Genomic DNA, 19,170 nt, shown 5'->3' with positions numbered 1-19,170 from the left:
CTTCAGATGCACCACTGATCAGCCCCAAAGCTTACTGGTGCGCTTCTCGTGATTGGACAAGATGTGAGGAAGTCTATAGCCAAAGTATACCGGGTGCACATGGAAGATGTTATTTTGAGAAATGAATCAGAATCGTAGATGATTTGCAACACATATGGCAGCCATTTAGCCCACTTTGTCTGTGTCAGTTGATAAAGAGCCACAAAGTCTAATCTTACCTTCCAGCATTTGGTCTACAACCTACAGGCCACAAAATATTCAAGTGCACATCCAAGTACATTTTAAATGTATTGAATATTTCCATCTCTACCATCAAGAGTCAACAGTGTTTTATTGTTATATGTCCCGAAACAGAACAATAAAATTCTTACTTGCAGCAGCATAGCAGATATATGAACATTGTACTCTGTAAACACCATTATAAAGAACAAAAATAAGTTTAGTATATATTTGCAGACAAACAATAATAGTGCAAAGACAAAAATTATATCCCCAAATCCATGTAGCTTGGAGCTTCTTTGGAGGTTGTAGTGTTTACTGACCTGATAGTTGTTGGGTAGAAGCTGCTCCTGAACCTGGATGATATAGTTTTCAGGCTCCTATACCTTCTTCCCGATGGCAGGAGTGTGACCAGGGTGTTGTGGGTCACTGATGATGCTGGCTGCCTTTTTGAGTCAGTGACTCCTGTAGATCATTTCAGTGATGCGTAGGTCAGTACCTGTGGTGGATAATGAGTTCTAAACCCTCATTACAGTCTGGTTGTGACAAAAAGGAGACAATAGAAACTACTGATGCAGAAACAGTTTGAAGGGTCCTATTCTGAAACACTACCTGTCTATTTCCTCCCTAGATGCTGCCTGACATTGGATGAAAAAATATTCCCTTTGATCACTTTTATTCCTCGACCAATTACGGTAGATCTACATTGCCTGTTTTTTTACTCTTAGACAATAGACAATAGGTGCAGGAGTAGGCCATTCGGCCCTTCGAGCCAGCACCGCCATTCAATGTGATCATGGCTGATCATTCACAATCAATCCCCATTCCTGCCTTCTCCCCATACCCCCTGACTCCGCTATCATTATCTCCACTATCTTCTTCGTCACATCCTCAAAGATCTCAATCAACCCAGTCATCTATAATTATTTTAACAAATTCATGACTATTGTTCCCAATTAAACTCTATCTATTTGCCTCCCTTAGAATGGAGTCCAATAATTTTCTCAACACTGAAGTTGAATTATTACTAGCTGCATCCCTTCCTTTTTAAAGGAAGGATACAATGTTGGCAGTCGCCAATTCCCAAGCACAACACCTGTAGTCAGAGAGGATTGAAAAAATGTAGTCCGGGCCTCTATAACTTCCACTGACTTTTTAAAGAATATATTTCACATGGGCTTGGCGAATTATCCATTTTCAAATATGCTAAGCCCCTCATACTTCCTCTTTTATTTCATACCCTTGTGCCTCAATCACAGCATCATTCCCCTCTTTTGTGAAGGCAAAGTCAAAATATTCATTAAAAGATTTGCCCATATCCTTCACCTCCATAGAAATGTTCTTGCTGCTGACAAAAAGAGTGTGCAAATAAAGAGAGTGCAAATAAATTACTGAATGATTGGAAAATTGATGGTAATGTAGAACTACCAAGGGGAGGAATTATGGCCAGGGGCAGAACCACCATGTTCATATTAAATGGCAGGGGAAACCAGGGTTCCACTTGTTTTGTGAGCAATAACTTTAGGGTGATAGGTACATCAGCATGTAGGGTAATGAGCCATTACACACAAGTTTGGTTATGAAACCAACTTCAACTTACGATTGACCAACTTAGCACCATGTTACTGATGCAGAACTCAGTAGTTTCATCCAGAAAGTCACCTTATTTCCGTTGCAGTCTTTTTCCTTCCTTTATTAGTTCCATGTTGTGCTTTGTAATTTGACCCACACCAATCCAGCAAGGTGTCTCTAAAATGCATCAAGATATAATATTTTGAAGATCCTGGAAATCTGAAGTAAATACAGAGAATGCTGGACATACTCTCGAGTTCAGGCAGTGTCTGTAGAGAAAGAAACAGAGTTAATGTTTTTGGTCAATGTCCTTTCATCACAATGTTAACTGTTTCCTTCTCCAGTTGTTAACTGATCTGTTGACTATTTGCAATGATTTTTTTTTTTATTTGCTTTATGGCCTTTTGGACTCCATTCTACATGTTTCTTCAGTGATCCCTAACTCCAAAATCCATCAAACTCTGCTTGGAGCGAACCCTTAAATACTAATTGAAAATCACATATCAAAGTACAGATGTTAGAAATGAAAAATCGAAAATGCTAGAATGACCTAGCAGGTCAGACAGCATATGTGGAAAGAGGAAAAGAGTTTAAAAAGCAGGTCTGAAAACATATCTTGTACCTGAACCACTAACTCTGTTGAGGCTATCTCATTCAGGTCATTTTTACTTGGACTAATTGAACAGAATTTGCAAATGCTGTGGCTGGGTCATAAAGCCACAAGAAAACTGACTGGATTTTCTGATCCTGCCTATACTATCCCCTTGGAGTGCCATTCAAATCACTGTAATATCCATATCTAGCCTTGCATGATAATTGCACACCAGTCATGCATTAAAGGTAATGTAAGTGATCTTTAAGACTCTGTATCACAGAGGAGAAAACTTATTCCATCTAAAGTACAGTTAAATAACGCATATAGGACACATTCCTTTACACTAGATGTCTTTCATTTATTCAAGATTCAAGATTCAAGATAGCTTTATTTGTCATCCAATATTGGACGAAATTCAGTCACCCACAGTCCAACAATAAAAGCATTAAATAAGCATTAAAATTACACAACCCCAAAAAACCCCCAAAACACAGTCCAACAATAAAAGCATTAAATAGGCATTCAAATTACACAACCCCCAAACCCCCAAAAACACAGTCCAACAATAAAAGCATTAAATAGGCATTCAAATTACCCAACCCCAAAAACACACAAAAAAAAGAAACATCCATCAAAGAAACATCCATCACAGTGAGTCTCCTCCAGTCCTCTCCTCACTGTGATGGAAGGCCACAATGTCTTTCCCTTCTCCTGCTGTCCGGTTAATGCCACAAGTGAGACCCAGGAAAAAAGCAGACAACTTAGAGAGCATGTTGCTAAGTAAGAATACGGTAAGTGCATGAGACAAGGCATGGTGGTAAATATAAAAGTGAATCCAAATCTCACCTGCATATACGTAAGCATTGTAGAGGTTTTGGGAGGAATGGTTGGGGGAAAGAGGGGCTGATCAGGTCTCAAAATCTACTCACAGAGGCAAAGAGCATGTCTAGGTACTTTGATTAATTTCTTTTTACCAAATGTTAGGAGGGAATATTCACTGAAAATTGCATAATCTTTAATTCCATTTGCAATCCATGAGCAAATGAAGCTGTCCACACCTGCCCGCAGCAAGGAATCAATAACATTCAGACATGCACTGATGAATGGCAAGTACCGCAAAATTGCTGGTTTTAGTTCTATGTGGATAAAATTACGTCAGTGGGGTTCTCCATTAAACAGATGAGATTTAAAGAGGATTGACGGGTCTATTTACAGTCATGACGGGGAAGGTAGAATGAAATTGTTCCCTTTGGCAGAAAGGTCAAGAACAAGAATACATCATACATTGGTGAACCAACCAAAAATCTTTTTAACATAGCCAATGATTAGAATTCAAACACATTTTAAGGAATTGGTTGGGGCATTGGGGAAGAGTGTTAGTGGAGGCAGATTTAATCACAGTCATCAAAACAGAACTGATTAAGTACATGAAAAAAAAAAAGGTTGCAAGGTTTAGGGAGATGGTGGGATGTGCAATTAGCATTGACTTGATGGACCTTGCTGTTATTATATGTTAATGTAATGCAGCAGGGGCTGTCATTGAATGATTCCCATGCTTGAGGTTCATTGTTTAATTTATTGCATATCTATTAATTTTGTAGAAGCTATACCTTTTCTCACATATTGTCACAGTAAAACGGCATGAAAACAGGCCTTTTGGCCCAACTTGTCTACACCAACCAATATGCCCTACCAACATTAGTCCCCATCCACATTTGGCCCATGTCCCTCTAAACATACCCTACCCATGTACCCTACCTCCTCTGGCAGCTCGTTCCATATGCCTACCATCCTTTATGTGTAAAAAAATGTTACCCCTCGGGTTCTTATTACATCTTTCCCTCAAACTTAAATCCTCTGGTTCCTGATTCCCCCACTATGTGTAAAAGACTTTACTCCATCTGATGAATTTACCCTATCTATTCCTCTAATGATCTTATACACCTCTGTCCGCAGGTATAACTGGTAAATCCCACACTTCTGCACGTTAATCTATCCTTTCCTTGGCACATTTTGCACAGAATTATAGTGCTCTCTCTGCAGCTGTACTTACTGCACTATTTGAAACTCTTAGTTGCCAATTGTGCTGGTTAAAGAATGATTAAGCAACCCACTATCGGGAGTGATCAGATTGTGTGCTTTGTTTGTGTTAAGTTATGTGGAACTGAAAATGTGTTAAAATAGCCTGGGAGTTACAATCAGCTCTAATTTAACACACTCTAGGTGGATTAAGAGGAAATTAAACCACTTTGGCTATTATACTAATGAGATGAACCCTACTGCTAGGACAAAATTATTTGCTGTGCATTTTTTATATCAATAGCAACATAAAGTTTTTATATTTTTAACAAATTTCCTTATTTTCAAATTTGATTGTTCTTAACAGTATAATTACTCTCCTCACTTGAATAAGTGGATGTACATTTTCTGTTTGAAATGTCTATTGTAAACACAATATGTCTATCCAATGAGTTATGTTAAAACCAGAGTTCCTTTCCTCACAAATCCAACTCTATTCCACAAAGGCATCAAATGCTTCATTTTATGTTGCAAATTATGGATTTAGGTGTCTAATAATCAAAACTGACTAAATAAGTGACTGAATCCTACTATGGTATTGCACATGCTATCCTATCCTTGAGCCAACAACCTATATTGTGCATATAATGTATGAATGCAGAGTGTATTGATGTAAATTAAACAGTTCTCCCATAGTACTACATGTGTCTTTGAATTAGATTCTATACATTGAAAGACGAGAGATTATGCATTGACTTCAATATTTAGTCTGAGGCATTTCTTCATTTAAATCTCTATTACTGTAAATAATTGAATAATTAAAATTAAAGTGATGACAATTTATATATTTTTTAAATTTCAGCATTCTAGGAAGCGGAAGCTCCTAATTGGATTATTAATTAGCTGATACAGAAGTCCACTTAAAAATATAAAGCATACTGGATATTCTTGTTTAGTGAATATAATTTAAAGTACATGTAAAAGGTGCAAGCCTCTCAGCATTTTCACCTTCATATCCACTCTAGGCTATTAATACCTAATTCCTGATTGCTGCACTGATTAATTACTTTGCAGGTTTCTTTGAGAGACTGTTCCAAACGTGTGTTCTTCATCCAGTCTAGCAGTATTAGTGTTATGGTTTAGTCTTTGGAATCACCTTTGACCAGATTGAAGGTTTCTTCCACAAATTTATTTATTCATAATCCTAATCAAGAATTTCACCCCAGGTGGTGTGGGAAAATTTTGAGGTTCATTAAATTTATTTTTATACAGTGACTTTTACTGGTACACCAAATATAGCTGATTATCATTGGCTTGTCCACAGTTCCTTCTTGCCTTGCATTTACACTGCCACTTGCATATTCAGATTTTATGCCATTATCTAATTCTGCATTTGCTTCCTTAAGCTTGCTCTTTGCAATTTTTTTATTCCAAAATTGGCTGCAGCTTTCAAAATTAGCAAAACTGTTTCCCAAGACACCATAAAGCAAAATTTTTTTTAAAAACTTTTCAATGCTTGCCAACTTGGCCATCTTAATCTAGCACAATGGGTTTTTTGTGTGATTTAAACTGCCGATGGCACAGTGTGCTAAATGATCAGTCTTTCAAGACATTAACATTTGCGAATTTGGATCCAGATCCCACTCCTGCTAATTGCATGGCCATATGTTTAAATGTAAGGATAATAAAAATAATTGCTAATTTTTATCTTTAAAATGCATTAAATCTTAAGAACATGATTTAGAAAAACAAACTGTTTAAAATTAAAGACTTTTGATTCCGAAACATTTTCTCCAGTAATACACTGTTTGCAGCCACATTACCCCTTTCATCAGCCTATTGTGTGCATGCAAGGGCTGTTGCTATGGCAGTAATGTTGGGCTGCAATTAAGTTCAGCTTTTGTAAAGTTAAGCTAGAATTAGTTTTATTTGTTATTTCAGTCAGGTTCATACCTCATCAAAACATTTAATCGATTCTATGTAGGATTTAGAATGTGACCAACAGGAAAAAAAATACACTGTTGATGGCAAATCACACAGGGTAACAATAACAAAATTATAGTGTTATTCAATGTTTTGCAGAAAAGTATTTTAAAGCTGTGAACTGCTTTTGTAATGATATTGCATCCAAGTGTACAGATTGCATGCTAATTTTGAGAAATCACGATAATTTTATGTCATAGTTCATAACAAATACTTTTTAAAGCCTGAATTCGGTGAGGTAACCATTGATGTTGCTATAATCTATAGATCAGCCACCAAAGAGCAGGCAACGTGCTGAGCAATGTTTGTAGCAAATTAATTACCTTGTACTCTGGTTTTGCTAGGCTCATGGAAAAAATGAGAGAAAATGACTGTTTTACCAGAACATGTCATATTCAAGCAAATAGGTTCAGACTTTTTTGGTTAAAATAAGATCCATTCGCAAATACATTCATTGATTTTCTTTTACTATCGGAGCAGGATAAAGGATGAAAATAACACTGTCAATCCCAGGGTGCCAAGTTAAAAAAGAATCGATGATTGCTTCTGGAAAACATCAGATGACTGCATTCCAAAATCACATCTGCTGTAATACTCCAGTAATTCCTGTTATTGCCTCCAATTCTTCAATGTACTTAGCAATAGCTGATCCTCTCTCCTTACCCAAGGCAACAATTAGCATACACTAATGATTTTATTTTAAAAATGCAATAATATCTAATTCTTTCAGTTAGTTTAAACAAGCAACCAGTAATAAGAAAATTCTGCTTCTCTGCTAACTACATTTTAGATTTGGCTTTTTTTTCCCACGATATACACCCAACATGTTGGAGTAAGCTGTTATTTTACATATTACAACATTTTTGCTCTGTGTTCTTCATCCTCTTAAATTCACTGCACAAATTCATCAACTATAATGTCAAGCATACTATCAATTTTCCGTAGAAGCCCATCAAATCTTTCTTTCTTGAGTATGACTCTTGCAACAATAAGATTGAAAGCAGATTCTATCACCGCAGCTGAAGATCAGAACTAGTACAAACATTGGTGTTTAGCTGTATAAATCAGTTATCCTTAAACCAAAACCAGCAAATTATAGGACATCTCCTTAATCTCATAATGTGTTTTACTATTGTTTTACTGATTCACATAACATGCAACTTGAAAATGCAATGACAAATGAAATGTTCTAAAACAAATCAGACCTGAGGCCAATTAGACAAGATTACAATTAGTTTGTAGTTTTTCTATACACCTAATTACATTTTTATAAATGTTGACCAAAGGCTGTAGCAATAAGCCCAAGGGTTATTCAGTTGACCGACATCATGGTGCAAGTGTTGCATATTTGAGTTTGTTTCTGCAACCAGGAAACAAGAATTTAGTATGTGGCATCCAATGCAATATTTGTTTAAATATACTCTTGAACCAAGATGGTTTAAAACACTTTTTAAAATTCTTTATTCCAGCACCAAGAATAGCTGAAACAGTCCTTTTGAAGCTATTGTTCATGAAGTTAATTTGTCAGTAATGGTAAATGAGGTTTCTCTACTTTATAGCGACTTAACAAGTCATGTGACAGACTGTAGTAGAAGGGTAGAAGGAAATATTATCTAAGGGACAAAGTCCAACTATGAATAATATTTGGATGTTTTACATAATTGTCATTGTCATGCTATATTTAACTAGAATGTTCTTTATTGTGGGGCTTTAATAGGGCTTAAAGGGGAAAGTTTTATGGTACCATGCCTTGTGTTATTTTCCAGTTTATGTCAAATGAGATATGATGAATGGGACCTGCTAGGATGATTGACAAAATGGTTGGCAAACTCATTAATCCCCTATTTTTGCAAATTAGTCATAATTCTAACTCAATTTGGAGAGAAAAGAAAAAAAATGAGTCAAGGTGTATTTAGGTGCCCCTTGATGTTTAGTTTTAAATTAATATGCTAAGATTAGATCATGCAAGAATGGACAAACACATAGAAGTCAGCGAAGGAACAATCATTTAGCATAGATCATGTCAATGACAGAACTCCTGCTAGCAGTGGTCTGTGCACGCTTACTGTAGACGTTTTAAGAAATTCCTTGCTGCCTGCTCCCACTGAAAGTAAACTTGCCTTTTGTATTTGTTCCCTCAGTTGCTGTCAAACTTTCTAATACCCTGCCCCTCCAGTGGTCTTAGGCAGATTAACTGGCCTAATTGGACTTAAGCTTCTGTGAACAGAAAAAAGGAGTGGGGGATAGCCTCTCCAAGTCCTTCAGTCACTTCCTCCTGCTCGACTGGCCTGCCTAGCCAAGCTGAAACCGCACTCATTGTCATGTTGGAGTACGTTAATTAGAGAGTAGACTAATTTTCAAGAATGCACTCTGCCCTTTCAATGGTAATTTAAAATTGAAAATGATGTGAATTGTACAAAGACATTCTATTCTGGGGAACAGCCAGTTTTATACAACACTTTTCGATTTTTCTGTTGCTAATTGTTTAAACCAGATACAAGTTGCTATTGCCTACCAAAAACAATCCTTTGCTTATCAACCGTTCCTAAAATTTGTCTGTGTAAATGTGGATTTTGGAGCTTTAAGATTGTTGAAACAGTATCTGATTTTAACAGTGAATCAAATATCCACCCTACTAGTTACATGTTTATTATTAGAAGCATATACATAAATCGAGAAAAAGACTAATAAAGCATTTGTCTCTCATTCCCATAACCTTTTAGTTTAATTGTATATCATATTGATAATTCTTTCATTAGACACTTGAAAGATTGGGTATAGGCAGTCCTTTCCAACATTTGCACAAAGTCTCAAATTGACACATTTTGGGTGATGATGTTTTGATGGGCTTGCACTGTGGGTCTCAAGTGCAGTAAGTATATTGTGAAATGTTTCCGTGTTAATTTTTTCAGTACCTTTGGGCAGCAGTTCGTTCACTAGTTAGGAGATGAGGTTGCAAAGGCAGCTTTGTTGCTGCATTTTCAACTCATTGAAAACTCGAGTGCACATATGAATGTGATTGTGCCTGAGGCTAGATGCTGCTTTTCTGTTCTCTGGTGCTCCCATTGTTTATCAATAGTACTATGTACAGGGTTGCATGGTTGCGTTTTAAACTGTCTGCATTTATATTTCAAAAACAGCAGAATTAAAATCTGTGTCGCACATCACAAGATTCCAAAATGTCAACAATTAGTAAGGTAACAGATGCAAAAGGTGCAATTAAAAATAAATCAACAACCTTAATCTTTCAGTGCTTTCCCTCCCACATGCTATTCACTGCCACTGTTCATTTTACCGTATTACTCTTAGTTAGTAGGGAAGCACAAATCTTGCACTAGAGCACTTATACCCTGGTCATTCTTCTTTCCCAGTGTGATGTCAGAATCATTCCATTGGCAGTGTGCCATTTCTGGACCAGAATGGTTGTCATGACTTGCATATACAATGATAAACTTCAAAGGGTAGGACATTATATAAATTAGTTTGAAACATTTCAAAAGCAAGCTAAGGAAAACTGCTCCAAAATTTTGAGTATAAGAGCAGCTTTCATGATCTTTTAACACAGTCATTTAGAAGAAGAAGCTTATGTGAAAAGAAAATGTGCAATAAAAGGATAAGTTCAAGAAGATATATATTTTTTTGGTGATAGAGTCCAGCCGGAATTAATCAGCCCAACAGCCATGTCGTGTCACGTTAATGTACTCGGGGACCTTGGAAGAAATAGATGGGAAAAGCCCACTCCGCCATTACCATTTTGGTCACTTATTTGGTGCATGACATTTTGTTCCTTCTTTGGTCCTTTATGCCTCTAATTCCTGAAGAGCACCTCGTTGTATTCTGCACTTTTTTTCTCTTTGCATTACTTGATGTACTTGTGATGGCTTGATTGTACTTGTACACAGTATGACTTGACAGTATACGACGTTTTTCACTGTATCTTGGTACGAGTAACAATAATAAACCAAATAATAAACAATAATAAACAAGGTTCTCAGAAAATTGGCCAGCATTCCACAGCTTAACAATCGCAGATGTTGCTTCTCTGAAGCCTGGTTGCCAAGATGCCAAATTGGGATATCAATTTTGTCTAGAAGACAGGCAAAGTTGGGATTGATCTCTCTCCCAGTTGTTTTCTGAAATTAATACTGATATCCCTTACCCAGTATAATATCATTCATTTCTGTTGGAACAACTTGTTGCTTGCTTTGGTTTTGCCTTTCACTGATGCAGCAAGAATACTTCTGGTTGAATGAGCAAGAATGTCCAAGATTTCAACAAGCTGCATGTTGCTTAGTGAAATTCTGCTCGCAATTACAGGAAAAGTTGGATGATAGTTGGGTGCATTCATATCAGCTAGCTACATGATAGGAAGAACTAACTTCCTGCTTTTAATCAAGTAGCAGTTGATACTTCAACAAAAATGAAATGGGGAAAATAGCCAAATCAGTGATAGGCACATGTGCATGAAATGCAGGCAGCTATCTCCTTGTTTCTGGCTGCAGTTCACAGTTAGCCATGTGTTGGAATGCTCTCTTTGCATGGACTCGTCCAGCATGCTTTATTATACAATATTTCCATATTCTGATTGCGTCTATGACAGCAATGGTGCAGGCAAATAGTTTCAATCAATCATAACATTTTCATCAGAAAGCTGAAATGGCCTTTTGCCTATGATAAACCAGTTGAACTCTTATACTGAATTCTATTGTCCTTCACCTTACCAGTGCAATATTCAATGGGCAAATTGAAATATCAGTTTTATTAGCTGTATCTCTAATATCTTAATTGTTTTTTTACCAATATCAAAGGGAAATATTAAAGAATATGACTTTTCTATTTTTTTCTGTTTCTTCCCTTGAAACCTTGACATGGTGCGTCATAGTTTCAGGTCCTAAATCTAACTATTTTGTGGTTTATATTTCTACGTATCTATGACCCTGGGATATTTTAATGCTCCTTGGGGAATGAAACTGGCATTCTTACCAGTGTAGTCTATCTTTAACTCCAAATCCACCAACATCGTTGACTTCAAAATGGCTCCTTAGTTCAGGAGTATATAACCATGGGAAATAAACACTGTCCTGAGCAGTGACATCCACTCTGGTAATCAAATAGACAAATGTTTAATCCAGGCTACTGAACCTGCTCCTCTGTCCATTGAATCCCTTTCAAAGCTGCAGTCCAACCATCTCAAAGAGTATTTATTCCCATTTCCTAATCAATCAATTTGCCTGCATTCTGTTCTTCCCTTTCAGATGCCAAGCTTCCAATAAAAATGGCAAGATGCTGCAGTCTTTCCTGTGTCATTGTTTCTGCTTAACTATGTTTGAAAATGAAAGTTGTGGTTGGCTTCCACTGCTGGAGTCTTTTTGAATTTAATCAAGGATCACTCCCATCTTCAAAATGTAAACTTAGTGTTAAAATGTTGAATATAATCTGAGACTCAAGATATTTCTCTTTCAAGGTTAGCTATAGTGATAACACAACCTTCAAACATTTTTTATCAAAATATGGCCCCAGAATTAACTGGCATTGACAATTAGTCCGATAACATGGTAATGTTGTGAGACAATAATCTCACACTAAGTAGCTTCTGGGAAAAAATAAATAAAATTAAGTTATTCTTCTACACTTTTGTAATTACCAAACAGTGGGAAGCAATTCATTGCCCAAATTCTTCCACTTTTGCCTCTCATATCCATTCTGTCTTTTTTTTCCCCAAAGCAACTTAAAGTTCATGCATTAGGATATCCTGGCATTCTCTAAGATTTAGTGTTGGAGAATTTATGCATAAATTGAACCATTATTGTAGCAGCATATTTCTGAAACAGGAATGCATAGCTGCTACAGGCAGGTTTGTGTCTTCCAATTTTCCCTAATATCATTAAATGTTCTTATTTTTAAGGTTATTGACATATTCGTACCTTTTACACATATTGGTATTTGCATAGAAATGGATCAACACTTCATAATTCTGTGAAAATATTGCCCCACAAGGGCTGACAAAATGTTGACATTTAACACTTTGGTAAGACACTGGCAAAGAATACTAAAGATGGAAATCATACTTGGGTTATTAAATGCCAGTTGAAACTCCTGACCTGTGATATATGGATGGAAAGGTGAACAAAATCAGCTTGATAGGTTAAAGTGCTATTGCTTGTCAAAGTACCCTGTCAAAATTTGAACAAAAGAAGAACTAATCTTAGAGGAGACTGGTCTCCCAGTCTCACTCGCTAGTTTTGAAAGGCTGTGCACCTTCTCATTTCCATTGTTTCTGAAAATAAAACATTGATTTCCAAAATCATTGACTGGGGAAGCAATGTACATGCTGTAATAGCCTTTGTCTTGCCATCACTTTCCAATGCTGTGCACTAGGTCTGAGTGAATTTCCATTTCCATTTCTGACATTACTTTAAATGATACACAATGGCAAAGACTGAGCAGCGAAAGAGTGAAAGCAAAGCTCATGTTCTTTAACTCTCTCCTTCAACTATATACTAAAACTCTCGTTTGTTCGCTTGTTCCTGAACTATAGCCAAAACGATAGCCCCACATTGTTCTGTTTTGGACCAAATGACACTAAAACCCCCGTGATTCTCTCTTGACTTGGTTCATTACAAAGCACCTCACTTTTGAAACATAGTCGCCATTACAGTGCAGAACAATATGTTGGACAATTTCCTTACAGTCCATACCCCATCAGGTAAACATTCCTGCCCCTCGCCCCTTCCCCCCCCCCCCTCCACTGAATCCCATGTTGTAGGTGGAGATGCTTTCAAATGGGAAGTTTTTCTCTCAACAGCAACACCCTCACGAGTACAAGGTCGAGAGCAAGGGACCTCTGATTAGATTGTAAGCAGAAGATAAATAATTATTGTTTTAATTAACTAGAAATGGATGCTACATTGTTTGATAAGTATAAATGTACAAGTATCAGTAAAAGAGATCACCGTGTCCGTTTGCAAAGGAAATCCCTTATGTAACCTCTCGCTGTGAACTGCAGTCTGCCATCATTCCTGATGGATGCTATTTCACTTATCTGACCTGGATGAAATGACAATTATATGCTTGTAGAATCTGGGTGCATACCAATCCTATTTTTAGACAATTGGCATTAACTATCTAATTGTAAGTGCAGCACTTGATTCCAAGCAACGCAGGGTAACCAAAGTGTTTAGCGAAGAAGAATGCATCTTGGTTTTCCAAATGATAATTGATTTCAACACAAAGAAGATTGTTATTAATATCAGCACTTTGTGGTTGTATTCTGAACTCTAGAACTTTGTAGTCAATAGAATAATATGGCTGACTTGCTCGATTCTGATGTATTTTTTTAAGGATTTTGCAGTGTGAGAGTTACTGCTATGAGTTCAAATCCATATGTCAAATCATAATATAGGATTTGCCAACTGGAATAAAACCGCATCCATCGTGGTTACTTAAACACAGCAGGAAAAAAGAAAGGGTGACTGAAAGAAAAACAATGGGAAATAAATGGGAGCGCCTATTGGAACATAGAGAGAGGTCAGCCTACATAAATACTGAAACCTTTGATAATAAAATGTGAGTGAGCATTCAGAATCATTAGTGGCCATTTGAACAGAGATTGCATTCCTGCCAAGACCAAAACCATTCTAATTTTATGTTACTTATTCAAATGGTAGTAACAGTAAAAAAAATAGCTGAGAACTACATTCTTTTATTCTCAAGAAGCATTGGTTGGTTGTTGATAAAATTGCGTCCTTTTTTTTGTTATAATAAGGTTCATGTTTTTCCCTAATGGATATGTAAATCAACGAATGCTGCCTGTCCCGCTGAGTTACTCCAGCATTTTGTGTCTGCCTTCAATGCATATCTAGAATTCCCTGTCTTCAGACATATTCGTGTTTCTGCTTTACCAGATTTTAAAACCATTATTAATATTATAAATAAATCAATTTTTTATGAAACTACTTGCTTTTCGCACAATTAAGTATAAAGTTTTCATTATCATTTGTAATTTTCCTTTTAGGTACAAGAAGTTTTATTCCCCATGACTGAAATGCCTAGCTTGGATAATAGAAAAAAAATGCCAACAATTTAAAAAGGTCACTTCAAAAAGTATAATGATACTTTGCTGCACAGCATTCCTAAATTGTATAAAGAACAGTTCTTTCCTCGGGGTTTTGAACTCCTCCCCAGTGAACAGGCTGAGAATGTTTTTACCTATGCATTCATACTGGAGTACTGTGCACAGACAATGGTCGACAGCTGTGAGCAAACTCTATGTGATCAAGTGGTTCAGAAAACCCTATAATCTGCAAGAGCAAAGTTAATTACGCAAAAGGTATTTTGATTATTTGTATAACTAAATTAGGGGGGCTTTATAAATGGAAGTTGTTAATAGCTCACAATGCATATTTTCTCTTCTTTCTGTTGCTTAATTGGTATTTTAGGTCAGTTTTTGCATCCTGTTTTATGGAATAAAACAGGCCCCTTTATGACATCCAGCATTTGTCATGTGTGCATTTAGCTATCCCTCATTGGTAAAGCTCTATGTCCGGGAGGATTTACTGCTCACTGTACACACTTAAAGAAATGGTTAAAAATAGGTGGATAACCCATTATGGCCACAGATTTGTGGGAGCTGTGATACGTGTTTAGTCGTCATTCCAGATTAGCATGATCAGGAATATATATCAGCTGCAAAGCTCAATATTTTGTGACATTTGCTGAAGGTAATTAGACCTCCTTTGTTGTAAATATGATATAAAGCGGCCATAACTGTCTGTGAAAGTGATTAAGGCAACAACAATATAGCCCACTGCACCTAATAGATTATTTTAGATGCATAATTTTTGCATTTTAAAAAACATAATGCATGCCTATAAAAATTCAAATTGTCAAGGCGCTCATAAGTCATAAAATTATTCTGCTATTAAAAGCATTCTTCAGACACTGTTTTGCATAATCTTAATTTAAAATAAATTTATGGTCCTGTATTTTTGTTGGGGGTGGGGATGCAGGTGGGAGGGGGGCAACAAAGGATTGTTGGAAAATGAATTTGGTGGATATCAGCTCTGAGAGGCGCAGGGGACAATTGACCTGGATATTTGTCCGACAGTTGTAATTATAAAATCAGAGCTCTGCTTTTCTCTGCTGGATATCTCAATGTCTAATGGATATGTTGTAAGGGGAGCATACAAATGAGTAATAATTTCTAACCATTCACAGCATCACGCCCGGCGGGAAAGTTGAAGAAACTGCAAAAGTTTGGAGCAGGGGCCTGATTAAGATGAGGATGATTCTCTGTTGGAGGATGCATTGTGGAAATGTCCTCGAGAGAATAAATTTTCACCTGCAAGGAAATCATATTATGAACATCATGAATGTCTAGATTGCAGAGCATGCAGCTTATTAAAAGAAATGCTAATTTGCACCAGATCTCCCACTGAAATGGAAGCAAGTTTACCACTGAGTGTGTTAATTTACACAGAACACTATTATCCTTGGCCAGATCATAATGCACCAGGGTGGGGTCATTAGCGACAGATATACTTTGTTCCATTATCCATCTGAAGCTCCATGTAGTTTACAGCTTTCAGGAAGGTCCACTATTTCCCTGCTGCAGCAAAATATTCTCTCTGGATGCACAGGATATGAGAAAGATCAGCACATCAATGCTGTGTAATAAAAGACACAGCTAGGGATGCCACTGTTGTTATATCTTAGATTAAATGCGACCATTAATTGGACTATGTGGTGATTTGGAGTTTTACCATGCAGTAATCTCATTCCTGTTAACCCAAAACATTTATTTAACCTCTCCTTCCTTTTCTGTGTCTGAACTACATTGAATTGCTTAAAAGATATCTGAACTATTTTTTAAAAATGCTTTTAGGATGAACTACAATTACAAGGAAACATATAATTCCAAGTGGACACCACATTTCTTCAGAGCTGATGTCACAATAGCTTTTTCAATAAAACCTCTACCCAAAAGCACTCGTAATGCCACCAGTCTAATTTAACAATCTGAGAGAAATCTGGAGGAAGCAGAATCCATTTTGAACGGCCAAGGTCTTGTTTTTGCAGCAATGTACGTCCACTATTATCAAAATGCATCTGGAGCTTATGTCAATTTTTATCCCTCGTGTTCATTGGAGTGAACCTCACTGTATCTGTGTCAGATTAAAGATTTTAACTAGTGTTTGTGGACTCTAAAGGTCCGAGAGATTCAACCTACATGCTAAACCCTTCACTCTGTTGCAGCACACTGATGTAGAAAGTGTCAAAATGTATCTTTACATTATTTAATGTGCCAGCCACTGTCAAAAGGCTTTGACGCATCCTCGGAGGTGACTGCATACTAAAGTTAGCTTGATGAATGTATTTTCTGGTCACCCAATAGATCTTAATACATACTTCACCACTTGAATAAAGAAAACAAGAAAACTGTATGAATATTTTTCTTCCAATCTTGATTTTCCCTTCTGGCTCATTCCTTTCAGTTCATTCCTGGGTCTGTTTATTATTGCTGCAATTAACTGTGCCCTTGACAATTTGACACAGCATTACTCCAACCTTTATCATTTACTTTGCAAATTTGCCACATTTTTCAGCAACAACTCTATTTGGAGCACCAAGTGGTGGCTTACATCGCTCTATTTCATCTCAAAAATGTTATAAGCACTTTCTGCTGTTCTATATGATGAGCTATCCATCTGGTAAATAACCTATTAATGTCCACAGGATCTTTCCAGCTAATATCCTTTTGAAGGACCACATGATTGCATTATAATAGCAACAACAACAAAAAATCACACAGGTGCTGCTATTTTATAGAGTGAGCCTGTCAATAGCCAGAAAAATGAAAAAAAGGGCAAGGGAATATGTAAACGTATATAAATAATGAGAAACCTAGTGAGGAATTATGTTTAGCAAGAGATATGGCGGGAAGGGCCCACAGTTTGATTTGACATTTCAGCTATCCCACAGCAATAAAAGCAATCTTTATTTTATGGGTTAGAGGATTGTACACATCTGTACGACATCTTGTTGCACAAGTAAATGCATGGCACTAGTGAAGGAACGTTTGGTCATATTTAGGGGGTAGGAACACCATGGGGGAAGGATGCTTTGAAGAGATTAATTTTGTTCACCTATGTAGATTTTCCACAACCGGGAACATTGGCAAACCTGCAAGGCAGTTATTTAGAGTGTCTATCAATCAGCTGAAATAAACATTTTTTTGACTGTGGATAGAGAAAACCCCTTGACAATAAAACTGACTTGGCCCTTAAATATCACAGATCAGTAATGGCAGTATATGTTATAAACAGCTGCAATTTTCTGAGGTATACTTTGTTAGTTTTGACTGTATACACAGGGACAATTTTGGATGGTGTGGCTTGAAAAGGTTAGCAAACTGAATTATTAATAATTTGAATACCAGTGGGTTCCCAATCGGGTCTACAGTATGTTTTCTTCGGAATTACATAATCAGATAGATCATTTGATGAGAGGTTTACCCTACTGTCACTGAAATCAGACCTTGTATTCAAATCACAGTTATATTCCCCTGTTGAGTTGCATTCTTCACACCCTCTAGATATTTACCAAATACAGTCACACTGCTGTCACTCAATTCTGCTCTCTCCTCCCTCTGCAATCGTAATTTTATGATCTGAGGGAAAAAAAAGATGTGACAGCTCATCTGGAAGATTAACTTTCTGCCTTTTTTACCTGTCATTTGTAACTTGCAGTCATGCACTGATAGTCGAGTTCACTGGTAAGTCATCAACATGTCTCTAATTAAAGGTTCTTAATATAGCAACTAATTACACATCTACATTTTCTCCACTGGTTATCAGAGAGGTAGGATTTTTTTCAGTTCTTAAAAGTCATAATTAGGATTCTTCCCTTCAGATTTCTTTTTATAAAATTTGAGACGTTGAATTGCAACTATGCAAAATCCTGGATAGACAGCACTTGGAGAATTGTGTGCAATTGTGGTGCGAGACTATAGGAATGAAGTGCTTGCACTGGAGAGGCTGCAGAGGAGCTTCAGCACTGATGTTGACTGGATTGGAGGACCTTAGTTATGGGAAGAAATTAGATAGGCTGGATTTGTTTTTTTGTTAATGAAGGAAGCTAGGGGAGTGACATGATAGAGGTATTTAAAATTAAAAGAGGCATAGAGTCACAATCTTTATCCTATGGCAGCAGTAGTAAAAGCAAGAGACAGAGGTTTAAGATGGAAAGAAAGAGTTTCAAAGGAGATTTGAGGGGAAAGTTTGTTATTTACTCAGAAAGTGGTTGATATCTGGAACTTACTACCAAAAGAGACGATGTTGTTGGATTCAATGATCACATTTAAGGGACATTTGACTGGCACAACGAGGAAACGCATAAAAGGAAAATGGGCAAATGGGTTTAGTATAAATGGGCAAGAAGATCAGCATGGACGAATTGAGCCAAAGGGCCTTTTTTTGTACAACTCTGTCATTGAGTGATAGTGTTGTGCAGCATAGAAACAGGTCCTTTATGACACGGTGCTATGCTCACTTGACATAGTGCTATGCTTTTGTATGATCAATTTATATTCCCCCATTATCATATGATTCACCAGTCTGTAATGACTGACACTCTAACAAGAAATCAGCTTTCATATTGTCAGGTTTGCCCAATAAGATTCCACCCCATGCAATCTTTCTATTCACCATGTTTTGCCTCTCAACTCTCTAGTAATTGGCACATGGTGGACAACTGAGATAGGATGATTTTGAAGGTGCAATCGC

The sequence above is a fragment of the Rhinoraja longicauda genome, chromosome 10, assembly GCF_053455715.1.
Source record: "Rhinoraja longicauda isolate Sanriku21f chromosome 10, sRhiLon1.1, whole genome shotgun sequence".
In the NCBI taxonomy this organism is placed as follows: Eukaryota; Metazoa; Chordata; class Chondrichthyes; order Rajiformes; family Arhynchobatidae; genus Rhinoraja; species Rhinoraja longicauda.
The sequence above is the reverse complement of the archived record's forward strand: the minus strand, read 5'-3'. Positions refer to the sequence as shown.